The following is a 15748-nucleotide window of genomic DNA, read 5'->3' as shown; positions in this document are numbered from 1 at the left end:
GCTGACATTGTAACTCACATATACACCTGTACTAAATAGTCCCCTTGTGGTCTCGGTGTCCTTGGAAAAAGTTAATGTAGACTCAGTCTTGGTTTTCTGGCCATTAGCATATTTTCCACCATGATAGACTGGTTTAATTTTATTCAACTAAAATGACATGTCATGTGGTTGTCATTAGTGTTATTTACCAGATACTTCTGGCTTTATGCTTTCTGGCCATACGGTGAAACTTCATTTTTTGCTGCCTTTCCAACTGGGGTGGTCATTAGTACTGGCCAGTGGTTGTGAGTATAAGGGATGAGTGACACTCCCATGGTGAAGTATTTAAGTACTAGCATGAAACCATTCAGAGCTCTCCTTCCCTATCATAGTGATGGGCCATGCTTTAGATGGTGACTGCTGCTCTGGGCACTCTGCTGTAATGTAGCAATACAGGACAGAACCTACAGACTCGGTACAAAGAATGTGTAGAATAAGTGAGAAATCAATCCTTGTTGTTTGAAGGCACTGATACACAAAAGGACAGAATTGTTACTGCAGCATAACCTCACCTATACTGAGTAATACATGTCAGGACTTACCACCCAGCTCTGTCTTCAGTCCAGTGAAAGCACCAGAACAACTCCCAAACCTTTAAAACATAATTCAAAACCTTTTATGTTTACTTTCCCATCTACTTCTAATTTCTACTGAACTACACTGTAGTTCCTTCAATATTCGAGGGCTGGAAGGTCTTCTATTCTCAGCATGTATGTATCCTAACATATTCACGTGTAAGAGAGCATGTGTTTAAAGATGACAAAGGCCCTAGCGTACATCCAGACCACTGTATCAGGAACCTTGCATCATGCCTTGATTTGCATAATGATATCTTACTAGGACGCAGTGAATTTTATTTACTTCAAGGCACTGTCACAGAAATGATCTCATGCAATGGGCTGGTAATTTTAATCTGACTGGTTTGGTTTTCATTACAAAGTGAAGGGTCACATGGACAGCTAGGGATGAAGAGGTGGATTCCTTCCAGATACTCTTTTCGCTTGACATGATTCCAAACCCATGATCCAATGAGGTTTGTGGGCAAAGACACCAAATCTTGCACCTGCATTTACAGAAATTTGCATTTAGTCATGCTAAGCAGAGTGGCAAGAATCCTGCAGTGAGGGACCACAATGTAGAATTCAGATCACTGGAGATATACATTTTTTGGGGGGGGTGGGGAGGTACTGGGGATTGAACCCAGGGCCACTCAAACCGCTGAGCCACATCTGCAGTCCTATTCTGAATTTTATTTAAAGACAGGGTCTCACTGAATTGCTTAGCACCTCACTTTTGCTGAGGCTGGCTTTGAACTTAACAATACTCCTGCCTCAGCCTCCTGAACTGCTGGAATTACAGGCGTGTGCCACCGTGCTTGGCTGGAGATCACATTTATTTGTTTTAAATCTGACCCCAACCTCCTCCTTCTACTTAAGTTGGTAGTCCAACCTGATCTTTCACAGCATTCGTGACCAAAATGTCCATATCCACTAAATCAAAGACTTTACTAAGATATTCATAGTCCTAGAATTTAGAATTCATATGGACCAATATTTTGCGAGTACTTTCCAGAACGTTCCAACAGCAGTTCGTTATTCCATTACGCGCCATCCTTCCTCAACGGCCCCCGTCGCTGCTCACTCCTCCTTTCACGTCTCGGCTCCTCTTCATTCCTGTCACCCAAATTGCAGCATAAGTGTTTTCTGGGCCCCACAGAACTTGGAACGTGGGAGGCTGTTCCAATTGCCCACACGCACAGGGGCCCTTTCATGGAGTTTCTAACGAGCAATTATTTGGCCTCTGAAGTGTTCTCTGCTCTTTGACTTCCAAGAGAACCCATTCAAATAGAGTTTTAGTCACTTCATACTTTGCCAGCTTTGAATATTAGCAAGATAGGAAAAACCAGAGGGACCTCTTTGTGATGCTCTCCCCCGTCCAGGAACTCCAGTATGGAAATTTCCAGAAGAAAATAGCTCAAGCACTGCCCACTGGCCAGCGATGCTGCTTAGATTTTTAGAAACCACATGGGCTCCCTGTCAGACACCATTCTATGAGCTTTAGTACGGCTTGGAGTGTCAAGCCCATGGGAAGAGGACCCCCAACTGACCGTGGTATCCAAGATAAGCCAAGTCCTGAAACCCTGAGAGAGGGACAATCAGAGCCTTTCCCTGAAGTTCTCTGCGTGCCCCACGAGAGTGCTTTGGGGTGGCCTGTGGGTTGGTCAGCTTTTCATTGCTGTGACGAAATTCCTGGGAAAAACAAAGAAGGAAAGATTTATTTTGGTTTATGTTTCAGTCCATGGTCACTTGGCTCTGATGGTTCTGGGCCTGGGTGAGGCAGAACTTCATGGTGGGAAGGGCACAGAGAAGCACAGCTGACCACCCCAGGAGGCTGGGAGGCAAAAAGAGACAGAGAGGAGGGTCCAGGGACACAGCATAGCCTCTGGGACCCACCTCTTCCAGCCAGCCCCCACCAACTCCCTATTGCACCACCAGCTGGACACTGGGCCTTGGACACAAGAGCCTTTGGGGACATTCCAGATGCAGTCTATGACAGCCTGTGACCTTCTTACATCTCCACTAGACTCAACTGCTCACGGCAAACACCCCAGGCCTCTCTCGCCTCATTTTCACTCCTGGGATCCCTTTTACCTACAACTTCCCAAACCTCTCTTGTAGTATCCACCCCAGTTCTGCCTTATGGTAAAATTATTCATATTCTTGCCTTTGCCTCTCACCCAACCTCACTCCAACACTAAATTTATACCCAGGAAGCCCAGAACTATATGAGACTCATTTAAAACCCATCCTCCTTTAGATCCCTGCATGGGGGTTCAACATGAGTTCACAGTACCAGAAAGAAAGATTCAGTGCCATCAATGACCCAATTCATTCAAAGGTGGGATCACTAGAGATAAAGAAGGAAGTCTGGCCCGATCCTTGTGACTGAACACCAGAGCTCAAGAATCAGCCCCAAACCCAATATTATGTATAGTGCATTAATAGAAACATTTAAAAAAGAATCAGCCCCAACAGGCTGTCCTTCTGCAGAGGAAATGTTTAGGCAAAGGATAGCCAAGGTGTGATGGAGGCGGAATCTGTTACAGGAATGTCCCCGAAGCTCCCATGTCACTGACTGGCCAATAAATTGGTTAGAACCCAAATAAAACAAGAGGAACATACCTGGCCTCCATCAGATCCTTCCCCCATATGGGGGCTCTCTGGTGTGCCCTTAACAACAAAATCTTAGTAAGGACACAAAGACCTGTGTAGAAACAGTTTGCCTCGCTCTCAAGTGACATTATTCCGCATAGTTTAAGAATGATATTCCCCTCCCGCTGGCTCTGGAGACAGCCAGGGAAAACAGCAGGTCAGGAAGCCAAGGAGGGAGTTGGCATTTTACTGTTCTGCAGAAGGACTTCAGTGTGGGTTTGCAGGTGGTGCAACTGTGGGGACAATCAGGGCAGCTCTCAGACCTGGCTGTCCCCACTGGGGCGCCTGCCATGGCTGAGCCATGCAGGGAGGAAGTGATAAGAAATCATCGGATCCCTGTGGAGCATTGGTTTGCCACTGAAGCAGTTTCCTTTTCCTGGTTGTCTGGTTATATAATTCTTTGGCAATGAGGGACATGCAAGGATATGGGATGTGGGACATTTCACCTGGAGGAGGGAGGATAGGGTTGAGGATGTGCATATTCGCCCTCCCAACACATAGATCCCTTTGTCTGGCTCCGTTGCCTCTCACCTCCTTTTCGTAAAGTTCTAAACCCACAAGCAGCACATTATGGTGTGTTGCCTTATTGCATCTCTGTCCATGATGCTATCATTCACCAGAGAGCAGAATGTTTTAGCAGCTCAAAGTAAACCTTTTCCTTCCCTGTGCTAGTCAGTTTTCCATTACTGTGACAAAACAACAGAGATAAACTATTTGAGAAGAAAGAAAGACTTATTTTGGCTCATAGTGGTTTCAGTGGTTTCCGTCCATGGTCACTTGGCCCCATTGTCTGTGGGGAGACAGAACATCATGGAGGGACGTGTGCATGGTGAAGAAGTTGCTCGTCTCATGGTCGCCAGGAAGCAGCGAGAGAAAGCAAGGATGTACTCTTCAGAGTACATCCCCATTTCCTTCCTTCAACTAGGCTCCACTTCCTAAATGTTGTACCACTTCCTAATAGCCTATTAGGCTATGAATCCATCAGTGGATTAATCCATTGAAGTCAAAGCCCTCACAACCCAATGACTTCCCAAAGGCCCACCTCGGAACACTGTTGCAATGGGGACCTGGCCTTCAACACGTGAGCTTCGGGGGACACTTAAGAAGCAAACCACAACACTGCCATAGCAACAGTGGTCAATGTCAGGAAGGCTTTATTTACAGTGTTCTCTGGTTCTTTTGTGCCTCTTCATGTGTGGTATTTGTGAATGGGCTGTTGAAACAACTTTATTACCTGATGGTGGCAAAATTCTATAATTCCACACACCATTACTACATAGAAATGAACACTAGGGGCTTGTAGCCAAATTGGAAGAGACCATGGTCAGCAGTCCCTATCCACATCATTCCATCTGTGCTTATAAATGGACAGAGCCTGCTGTAAGTAGGTGCACGTGAGTGGCCAGTAGCCTGCCTGATGATGTTTCTCCTAAGCACCCAATTCATTCATTTATTCCCTTAGTGGGTGGCAAATGTCTCCTGTAAGCACGATCTTAATAAGAACTAACATTTCTGGAGCACTTACTCTTTACCAGACATGTCCCCAATCCTCTACCTGTGGGGACTCGTTGAATCCTCAGAACGAACCCTGTAACCCTCCCCGTGTGAGAGATAAGGAAGGCAGCTGCTTTCTCGTGGCGGGCCTGTCCTTGAATCCAGACAGCCCAGACACGGCCCAGGCTTTACATTGCCTCACATGTATGTCTGTCTCTTGATCTGTTCCCAATAGATATGAAAAATTGTCTTTATGTCCCGGTGATGTGGGAGGGGTTCTTACATTTTGCTGTCTGAACTGTAGTGTCAGGAAGGCACGGATGGTGGACATTGGTGTGGCAGGTACAGCTCTTGTTTGGCAGCTGGGAAAGAAATATGCCGATCAAAGATGCAACGAGGGTAAGGGATGCTCCTGGGAAAAGAGCTGGCATGCTCACAGTGGAGGAGCAGGCACGCCCGGAGTTGATGAAGCTCCAGCCAGACCTAGTTCTTGATTGTAAGCGCTACCATTTGCACGGGCTGGCCGACCCTCCGCCCGTGGTGAATATCTGTAATTCCGTTTCACTCTGACGTGGCAGCTGTGGCCCATCATTTGATCTGTCATTTCCAAGGAACTCCTGAGGTTTCTTCTCTTCCTTCTTCCCGTCTGTGTGCTTGCAATTGATTTTAATCAGAGGCAAAGACGCTGAATCAGCTTCTAGCCTGAATTTTTTCAGCTGGTGCAAAGATTCCGTGACAGGGCTGCTTTGACATTTTTATCACTCTCTCTTAGACCTGAATAATTTATCATGTCCTCCCAGCCCTCTCCTCTCTTCCCCCTATCATTTTACATAACCAGAGTGAAGCTCTTGCCTTAAAAACCAAACGCACTTGGGATGTGCCTGCCTTTTCTCATGGACTTCTACACCCTCTTTTTTTCTGTCAGTGTGAATTTCGGATAACCACCCCCCTTCTCTCCCCCTACTAATTCAGCTTAGATTTGTGGGTGGATTCTATGTATGAACTCCTCGTTGAAAGGTATAGATTCTGCAGCAAATGAAATGATTCTTGATTAAAGATTCTTGGTTAGGAATCTGATCTATTCCTTAGAAATGAATTTTTTTTCCTACTAAAGAGATTAAAATAAAATTACAGGGAGACTATTTGATAGACCCCTCCTGGGAGCTTCTTCCCTGGGCAGTTTCAATGTTCAAACATAGAAATAAGAGTTCTAGCAATACCAACCCATTATGTTCGTGGAGTTCTTCCCTCCATGCCAATAACTGCCGTGTTGTGCTTGAATGTCCGTGTGCCTGCTCAGGAACCGCTTTATCAGACCTGAATGGAGTTATTTCCTCCCTTTATAAGCTAAGAAAATTAACACAGAGATGAACAAAGAAGAAGCACGTCCATGCCCCAGCACAGCTAAAGGCCACGGCACTTTGGGGTTTGATATTAGACACACAGGAAGGTTTCCTCCAACTGGACAAAGAAAACTACTGAATTTATTATTTCGTGAAAAGATTCATCTTGGGGTCCATCAGAAAGCAAGGTCCTTTTGTAGACATAAAATAGATTTTTAATTACCAGCCCTTAAGAACTACTCAGTCTCTTTCAGCGATCTGCTTTGGAGCTAGGTTATGTCGGGATTTATGACTATCCATGGTATTAAAATATTCAACTAAATATGAGCTAATGTGTTTCCTTCCCCACCCCAAGCCACAACTTCCTTCGAGGGTCTGGAGCCCATAGCACATCAGGCTGTAGAGACTCTGCCTTCCCAAATCCAGTAGGTTTCCAGATGGAAAATTATAATCCTTTCTGGGAGAGATTAATACATGACCAACCGTGATAAAATGATTGTTAAATTTTTGGAGATTTTGCTGGGGATGGAACCCAGGGGTTCCTGTGCATCACTGAGCTACATCCCCAGGCAGGTCTTTTAAGAATTTATTTTGAGACAGGGTCTCACTGAATTGCTGAGAGTCTCACTAAGTAACTGAGGCTGGCCTCAAACTTGCTCTCCTCCTGTCTCTGTCTTTTGAACCACTGAGATGACAGGCGTGTGCCAACACACCCAGCTGATGATTGTTAATTGTATGTGTCAGCTTGGCTAGGATGTGATACGGGTGGCCTCATTCAATCCACTGATGGTCCTAAGAACAAAGACTGAGTTCAGGGATGCAGCTCAGTGATAGGGCGCTTGCTTAGCACACGGGAGGTTCCTGGGTGAAATCCACCAAAAACAAACAAACAAACAAAAATCAGGACAGACTGTCTTGGGGAGAAGATATTTGACCTTGAGACAGCATTTCAGAAGCTTGGCCTGAGTCTTTGCTGCTGACCTGCTTGTGGGCTCAGGGCAGCAATATCAACTCTCCAGAATCTCCCCCATTGGCCTACGCTACGGCCACACTACAGCCACACTACAGCTATTCCTTAAAACCTCCCCCTCCCACCCCACCCCACCCCACCCCACCTCTCCTGTCACGTCTGTTTCTCTGGAGAATCTTGACTAATCCAAATGGCAGCAGGTCCTCCTGCTCAATCTTCCCTGACAGGTGACACCCTTGGGCCAGCCAATTGGGCTGGGCTCTCTCCACCCATGATACTTTTTTTGTTTCTTTTAATGAAAAAAATCAGTACATTTTGCTTGTTAGATTAAAACTGCAATTTGTAGCAGTTGATTCTTAGTGGTAAATGCTGAAGTCCCAGCCATTTCCTTGGCCAAACCTCAGTGACATCCTTGGACTCTGCTCACAGGCCACCTCTTCCAGGAAGCTTGCCCTGAGGATCCTCCCAGCCTTCCCCAGGCTCCCCTCAGCTCCACTCTATGCTCCCAAGGCACCATCTGCACAGATATAGCTATGACTGGGTGTGGCCTGTTGGATTGGAAGGTGTTTTGTGTGTAGCTTTTTTCCTGCCATAATCTGGAATCTTTAAGGCTGGGAATAGGTTTATTTATGTTTGTATCCTTGGTGGATAACATGGTGTCTGCCCACGGTAGGGGTGATGTATTTGACCAAGTTGGTAAAAGGAGAGTTTTATATCAGTGTTTCCATGTCATTTCTAGAAGGTTCCGCTATGCCCCTAGAGTGGGCTGGAAAGGATATGCCCTTCTGTGCCTGCACCCTGCTCTTAGTCCAGCTCCCTCCTTTTCTAACCTCAGCAGGTCTTTCAACCTCCTCTGCATTCCTTTCCTTTCTGTGCAGTGGAAATAATGTGCACCTGCCCCACGGGGTCACCATGAGGCACCACTGGGTCATCATGAGGATTAAGTGATCTGGGAGTGGGATGTTCTAGGAATGGGAGTGGCAGCCCCATATCACTGAGCATTTGTTCAACACACACGTTCTCAAGTTCCCTGAAGCTGAATCTGCAGGACAAGCCAGTCCTCTCTGGCTGCACCCTCAGTTCCCACGTTTTCCTTCTCTTGCTAAGATGAGGGCATTGCCGGCGCCCTGCCTCAGTCCTAGTTCAGGAGAGCCTCTCCCTCCAACCTAAGAAGCCTCCTGGGGTCTCTCAGGCAGGCAGGTTTGATTTCAGAGGCAGAGTGATGATTTTCTTTGCTTTCAGAGAAAATCAGATATGTGATTTTCAGAGAAAATTAGATATGTGATCTCAACTCGGGGTGGTTTTGCCCCCCCCACCCGCACTCCAGGGACATTTGGTAATGTCTGGGGACACTTTTTATGCCACAACTGGGGAATGGAAAATGCAATTAGGATCTAGTGCATAGAGATCAGAGAAGATGCTCCATGTCCTGCAACGCACAGGACATCCCTAGATAACAAAGCATTGTCTGATCCAAGAAATCATTAATGCTGGGGTTAAGAAGCCCTGTTCTATGCAATAGTCACGACCTTATGCAAAAGATGCGTCCTTCTTCAACACTCAAAGGCAGGCAAAACAGGCCACAAGTGTATGTCAAAAAGGTTCTCCAGTGACACAACACTGGTAAATATCTCCATTCATCGTTCCTCTGGGTTTCCAAACTAGATCACTACTTAATTATTCCTCCTCTATACTAACATTATCACAAAGGATATGTTTACTTAATATTGATATGGGATTTGATTGGGGAGGTAGGTAGTGACAGAAATTGATTGGCATTAGATGACTATATTGGATAATAAAGGAAACGAGATGCATTAACAGACATTAAGATGTCTACTTGTTTTATCAGTGGGTAGAGACATTCAGCAACATAGCTTGTGGTTCAAAGTGTCTTTTCTCCACTTAGGCCTGGTTCTGCCCTGGCTCTGACACAAGCTGTGTGGTATTTCCCAAGTTACCTAACTGCTCTGTTCTTTGGCTTCCTCACTGTACAATAGGAATAACACACACCTCACAGAGTTATTGTGAAGGTAAGGGACATAAAACAAGGAAGCATCCAATTTCAAAAACCCTGGCTCTACAATTTTCTAGTTATGTAACCCTGGGCAAAAAACGTTAACCCTTTGGAGCCTCAAGTGCTGCGTCCATAAGATGGAAATACTAATATTATCTATTCCACAGCACTGTTGTAAACATAAAATAAAATATGGGAAGTGCTTCTTTTTCAGTAAGCTGTGTCTCAAAAAAACTGTACAAGTATTTTTTTATTTTCAAACAGCTGTTTTTGGGGATTCAGAAAGAAGGACTAAGTATGGAATTCTTTACTGACTGAAAGCAAAGCTTGTGTAGTGGCTAATTTTATTGGTGTTGATTTAGCTAAATGAAGAAATACCTAGATAAAGTATTATTGGGGGTGTGTCTGGGAGTACTTTCCGGAAAAGGTTAGCCCATGAGTCAGGTGGACTGGGTGAGCATCACCTGGATGACCAGGACCTGGAGACCACCAAGTGGGGCACCTTCACCTCCTATGTGACATCAGGCATCCAGGGGTCTTGAGACTGCAAGACTCTTCCAGCAGCCTCTCCCCCAAGGTTCCCAGGCTTTCAGCCTCAAACCAAGAGCTACACTGTTGGTGACCCTGGTTCTGGGGACTTCAGATGTGCCATGAGAGTCTGCCAGTGTCCCAGGGCTGCACAAGCAGGCATCCTGACCTGGGATCTCTCTGCTGCCTCAGTCACGTGAGTCAATTTCCCTTCTCTCCCATGTCTCTGTGCATGTCTTGTTGGTTCTCTCTGAACAACGCTGATGAATACTGCTTAGCAAGGAGCATTCAAGATCACCTATGAACTTGCTGTCCTTCCTTCTGGTCCAAGAGACATGGAAGTCATTTGCAGCTAGGTGAGAGGAACCTCAGCACTGCCCTGTCTTAAGAGGCCAAGGAAAAATGTAGGCTGTGCGGAAATACTCCCTTCTCTCATCCCTATTTCCAGCAAAACACCCACAGGCCCTTGTTCTAATGACATTCTGAAATTCCAGGGTGGTAAATTTGCTTAGTAACAGAGTCAACATGGTGATGTTTGGGGAGAAGAAAAAAAAAAAAAACCTTTTTCAATCCACAATAATCACTCCTCAGTTGAAGCCTGAAGTCACGATCTGTCATGGAAGGAGCTGAGGAACGTGTCCCTTGGGCTTCTGGGAAAGATCAGAGACACAGCGTGGGACGGTCATGTGAACCCTGCCTAATGGGTTGGGGCAAAGAGCAGTGGGCCATCAATCTGTCCTTGAGTTCAGCCTTGCCCACGGACAATTATAGGCAAATTTGAGCATAATTTTGTAGATAATTGAGATCAGGAGTTCGTGCCACTTGCATGGTGACCACTAACATGACACATTCTGCATCAAGGCAGAAGACGGATGGAAGGAGCTCTGGAATCTTATTTTCATAAGGGGTTATTATTAGTGCTCATCATAACTCACAGGGAGACATGCCTTACTTTATGTTTGGGATATGTAAAAACAATGGGGTGGAGAAAATTAATCAGAAGACATCTAAAGTTCTTAAAGGAAAAGGAGATACTAAAACAGGCTCCAAAGCAGAATCAAACCGTATCATCCGAAGCCCATGCCAATCCAGTTCACTACTGGGATTCCCTCAAACAAACAAGTGGAAGTAATCAGGCACACAAAGACTGCGAATAACCAGGCAGATAGAAAGAGATCAGAATAGGGGGCTGGGGCTCAGGTAGTGCCCTTTCCTGGCATGAGTAACGCACTGGGTTTGATTCTCAGCACCACATGTAAATAAATAAAATAAATGTTTAACAACAACTAAAAAATTATTTAAGAAAAGATTAGAATAGAACATAAAAATGGAAAATGAAGTTGTTATAATGAAATGTTCCATGTATTTTAGATTTAAATTGGGTGAACAGGAAGATGTGTGGAATAAATCACCCTAATGCAACAGGAAGAGACAGGAAAGCATGTTAAGAGATGTGCAGATGTAATGAGGGTCGAACATCCAGAAATTATAAGAAGGGGGAGATGGAGACACTGAGGGAGAGCCAGTCTTTGAAGAGAAAATGACTAAGGATTTTCTAGAGCTGATTAGCGAATAACAGTGAACACTAAGGAAATACAATGTATACCACCATTTGACCCAGTTATCCCAAGCCTTGGCTTATACCCAAAGGACTTAATATCAGCATACTACAGTGACCCAGCCACATCAGTGTTTATAGCAGCTCAATTCACAATAGCTAAACTATGGAACCAACCTAGGTGCCCTCTAACATGAATGGATAAAGAAAATGTGGTATATATACACAATGGAATACTACTCAGTCCCAAAGAATGACATTTGCTCGTAAATGGATGGATCTGGAGACTATCATACTAAGTGAAATAAGCCAATCCCAATAAGCCAAAGGTTGGATGTTTCTCTGATATGTGGATGCTAACATACAATAAGGTGGAGGGAAGGGAAGAATAGAAATATAGTAATTAGATGGAGGGGAGTGAAAGGAGGGGAGAGGATATGGAGTAGAAAGGACAATGGAATGAATCAGGACATTGCTATCCTATTTGCATATATGATTACATGATAATATAATGAAGGATCACATTATAATCCTACATCATGTACAACCAGAAGAATAAGAAGTTATACTCCATTTATGGATGATATGACAAAATGCATTCTACTGTCCTGTATAACTAATTAGAACAAATTAAAAAAAACAGAGAATTAGAAAAAAAAAGAAAAACTAATGTAAAATATGTAAATAGAGACACAATGTATTGAAAATCCAGAACTCTAAAGATAAACAGTGAGCCAGAGAAAAGATTAATTCAAAGAGTTGGAAAATCGGACTGTTAAAAACTCCATGCAGGAACAATGGAACTGATACTCAAAATAATAACATCTTCAAAGATCTAAGAAAGAAAAACATTGTCAACCTAAAAAACATATCCTTAACAATATGACCTTTCTAGACTAGGACACAACAAAAGTATGTAGGCACAGAAAGAGTTTGCCACAACAGACCCTTGATAAAACATTTATAAAGAAAGTATTTCAGATAGAGCACTGCTCTCCAGGATATATAAAGAACTCAAAAAACTTAACACCAAAAATAAATAAATAAATAGTCCAATCAATAAACGGGCTAAGAAAATGAGCAGACACTTCACAGAAGATATACAATTGATCAATAAATTTATGAAAAAATGTTCAACATCTTCAGTAATTAGAGAAATGCAAATCAAAACTACTCTAAGATTTCATCTCATTCCAGTCAGAATGGCAGTTATTGAGAATTCAAGCAACAATTAGTGCTGGTGAGGATGTGGGGGAAAAGGTACACTGATTCAGTGCTGGTGGGATGGCAAAATGGTGCAACCACTTTGGAAAGCAGTATGGAGATTCCTTAGAAAACTTGGAATGGAACCACCATTTGACCCAGCTATACCACTCCTTGGTCTGTACACAAAGAACTTAAAATCAGCATGCTACAATGATGCAGCCACATCATTGTTACCATAACTCTGTAGTATAGTTTAAGTTCTGGCATTGGGGAAAAATTAAAAGCATCCCCGCTAATTCAGAATAGCTAAACTGTGGAAACATCCTAGATGCCCTTCAATAGATGAATGGATGAAGAAACTCTGGCATATACACAATGGAATATTACTCAGCATTAAAGAAGAATGCAGTTATGGCAATTATGGAAAAATGGATGGAGTTGGGGAATATCATGCTAAACAAAGTAAGCAAGCCCCCCCCCAAAAAAAGGCCAAATGTTTTCTCTGATAAGTGGATGCTGATTCATAATGGGTGGGGGGAGGCAGGTAAGGGAAGAATGAAGGAACTTTGGATTGAGCAGAGGGGAGGGAGGGGAAGTTAGGGTATGTGTGTGGGACGGGAAGATGGTGGAATGAGTTGGGCATTATTACCCCTATATATATTGAGTGGAAATAATTGATCTGCAGCTACAGGAAAAAGTAGAGCTCAATCTCAAAAATACGATTTGCATGGAAGAAGCTAATTGTAGAAAACTTTGTAATGTATCCTGCTATTTTTATACAGTTCAGAAATCAGCAAAAATACACAATTATTTTAGCTTTTTAGTTAAATATATGTGGGACAAAATTATCATAAAAAGCAAGAAATTATTGTAACTAAAAGGGGTTACCTCTGGGAGACAGGAAATGGGAAAGGAGGCAGGCAGTACACAGGGAGAGAGAACAGGACTCATAATGGTCTGGTGCAAACTGGAACGTAGTGCAGGAATGCATCTTGTTACTGTGCTTCAAAACTTTTTGGGATGCATCAGAGATATGTGTTTTAGTTAGCATTTTTGCCTCTGTGAACGATAGACCTCTGACTACAAGAACCTCAAGGAGGAAAAGTTTCCTTGTTCCAGAGGTCTCAGTCCACAGCTGGCTGGCTTCACCCTTGGGGGTCAAGGTGAGGCAGAGCATCCCTATGGAAGGGTGAGGCAGAGAAAAGCAAGTCAGGACATGGCACCAGGAAGCAGAAAGAGAGAGCTCCACTCTCCAGGGACAACATATATACCCCAAAGTCTCTCCGCCAGGAGCCCACCTCCTCCAGCTACACCCTGCCTGCCTACAGTTACACCCAGTTAATTCCTATAGAGGATTAATGCAATGATCAGATTGAACCTCTTATAATCCAATCATTTACCTATGAACTTTTGGGGGACATCTTATCTGTGTGTGTGTGTGTGTGTGTGTGTGTATTTATATACATAGATCCATATATATTACACAGACCTACCTCTCTCTATATATATAGATTGATCTCTATATAATATAGATCTTATATATTATATAGATACATATATGGAGAGTAATATCAATTATTTAAGTGGCAGTTCTCTTTGATTAGGCAGACTAAATTTTAATATAATATAGCCAGAAGAATTTTCTAAATATTTAGAGTGAGAGTGGGTTCCAGTAATCTGAAACCAAACACTAAAATGAGAGCTCCATAAAGTTTCAAATAAATAATGGGAAACACACTCTATCACCCCAAGCCCACCCTTTGGAGTATAAGCAGGACCTGTGACTTTCTTGCTTTTAACCAACACAGTATAGCAAAGGTGTTGGGATGACACCCTGATGAGGTTTGTTATCTGGTAAAGGTGCTCCATGACATCACTCTTGTGACAAAGTTTCATTGCATAAGAAGGTCCTAGCAAACCGGAGGGAGAAGTTCTCCCACTGGCCTTGCAGATGGAAGCAACCACCTTGTCAACTGCCTATGGAACGTGCGGAGAGGCAGGGCACTGAGGAGCAGAAACCCCTTAGAAGCCGGCCTCACTCCTAGGCACAAGGAAATGAATTCTGCCAATGCTTGTGTGAGCTTGGATGTGGATTCCTCCCTAGAAGGGTCTTCAGATGAGAAAGCAGCCTGCTCAGCCCCTTGTTTGAGATAATACATACATGTTTTTTCAAAACTGCTAGAATTGGGGTGATTTGTTACAAAGCCATAGAAAACTGATGCTTGCTGTATTCGTTATCTTTGTATCATTCCTGTGACACAGTGCAGTGTTTAACTCAGCGTGCTGTGTAAATATTTTTTCTTTTCTTTATTTGTCTGCTTATTTATTTATTTAGTGAATAAATGGAAGAATTAAAACAAACCCTCACCCATCCAAGCCTGTCCCATCAGGATGCTAATGGAATGATGGAATGTTCTGGCAACAGAGGAAGCTTCCTGTTCTGGGAGGTGTATAGATAAGACGCCAGATTCACACAATGCCATGGGCCCATGGGCTGGTGGGCAGAGGAAGAGAAAGGACCTGAACCTGGGCTGTTTTCTCAAGTCCCTGAGGCCTACAGGAACACGTTCTAAACAGCAGCAACAGATACACCAAGAAGCAAATGAACTTTAGCTTTAGAGCCCCTAATTTCCACCTGCTTCTTCCAAAGCAGTTTTGCATATATTACTTTGAGAGGGTCTCAAAGACTCCATACACTCGAGGTGCCATAAAACCTGTATCCACCTACCTCTGATAAATTATAGAGAACAGGGACACTAAGTATTCTCCTCTGCAACTGAGGTACACCAAATAAGGTGATCACAAAAAGACATACTAAATAAATACTTAAACTGAATTGCTATTTTTCTAGAGGTATCACAAAAAAACAGCTCTAAAGATTTCATTCATTTATTCATTCATTCATTCATAAATCTAGAGTTACTGGTTGTAGACAATTGTATATAAACTGTTACCATGTATAACTTTTATCCCTTGGTGTGTGCACTTTTGTCTGTGTGGTTAACCCCTCTGTAGCAGATAGACTATTGCAAATACTCATGTTTCCTGTTTGCTTCTTTCTGTCTGGTGGTGGCCTTGAGCCTGGTCATCCCTCTAAGGATACAGTCAGGAGGCAGGGACTAAGATTCTATAATCTACTGAGGTCCTTTCCAGGTTCAGGTCCTTCTTAAGATTACTGTCTCCAATATTTCTCAGTGAATAAATTATTTTATGGAGGGACAATATCTCTTTTATATCATATTGGTATGGTTTGAATAAGTTCAAGTAGAAGGCAGAGCAGAAACCTTAGTGGTGATAACTAAATAGAAGTATTAATAAAATTGTACCTGGTGAGTACTATCATTGGTGGATTTCTTTTCTTTCTTTCTTTGATTTTTTTAG

This window comes from Urocitellus parryii, chromosome 1 (genome assembly GCF_045843805.1).
Source record: "Urocitellus parryii isolate mUroPar1 chromosome 1, mUroPar1.hap1, whole genome shotgun sequence".
Classification (NCBI taxonomy): Eukaryota; Metazoa; Chordata; class Mammalia; order Rodentia; family Sciuridae; genus Urocitellus; species Urocitellus parryii.
Note: the sequence above shows the minus strand (reverse complement) of the source record.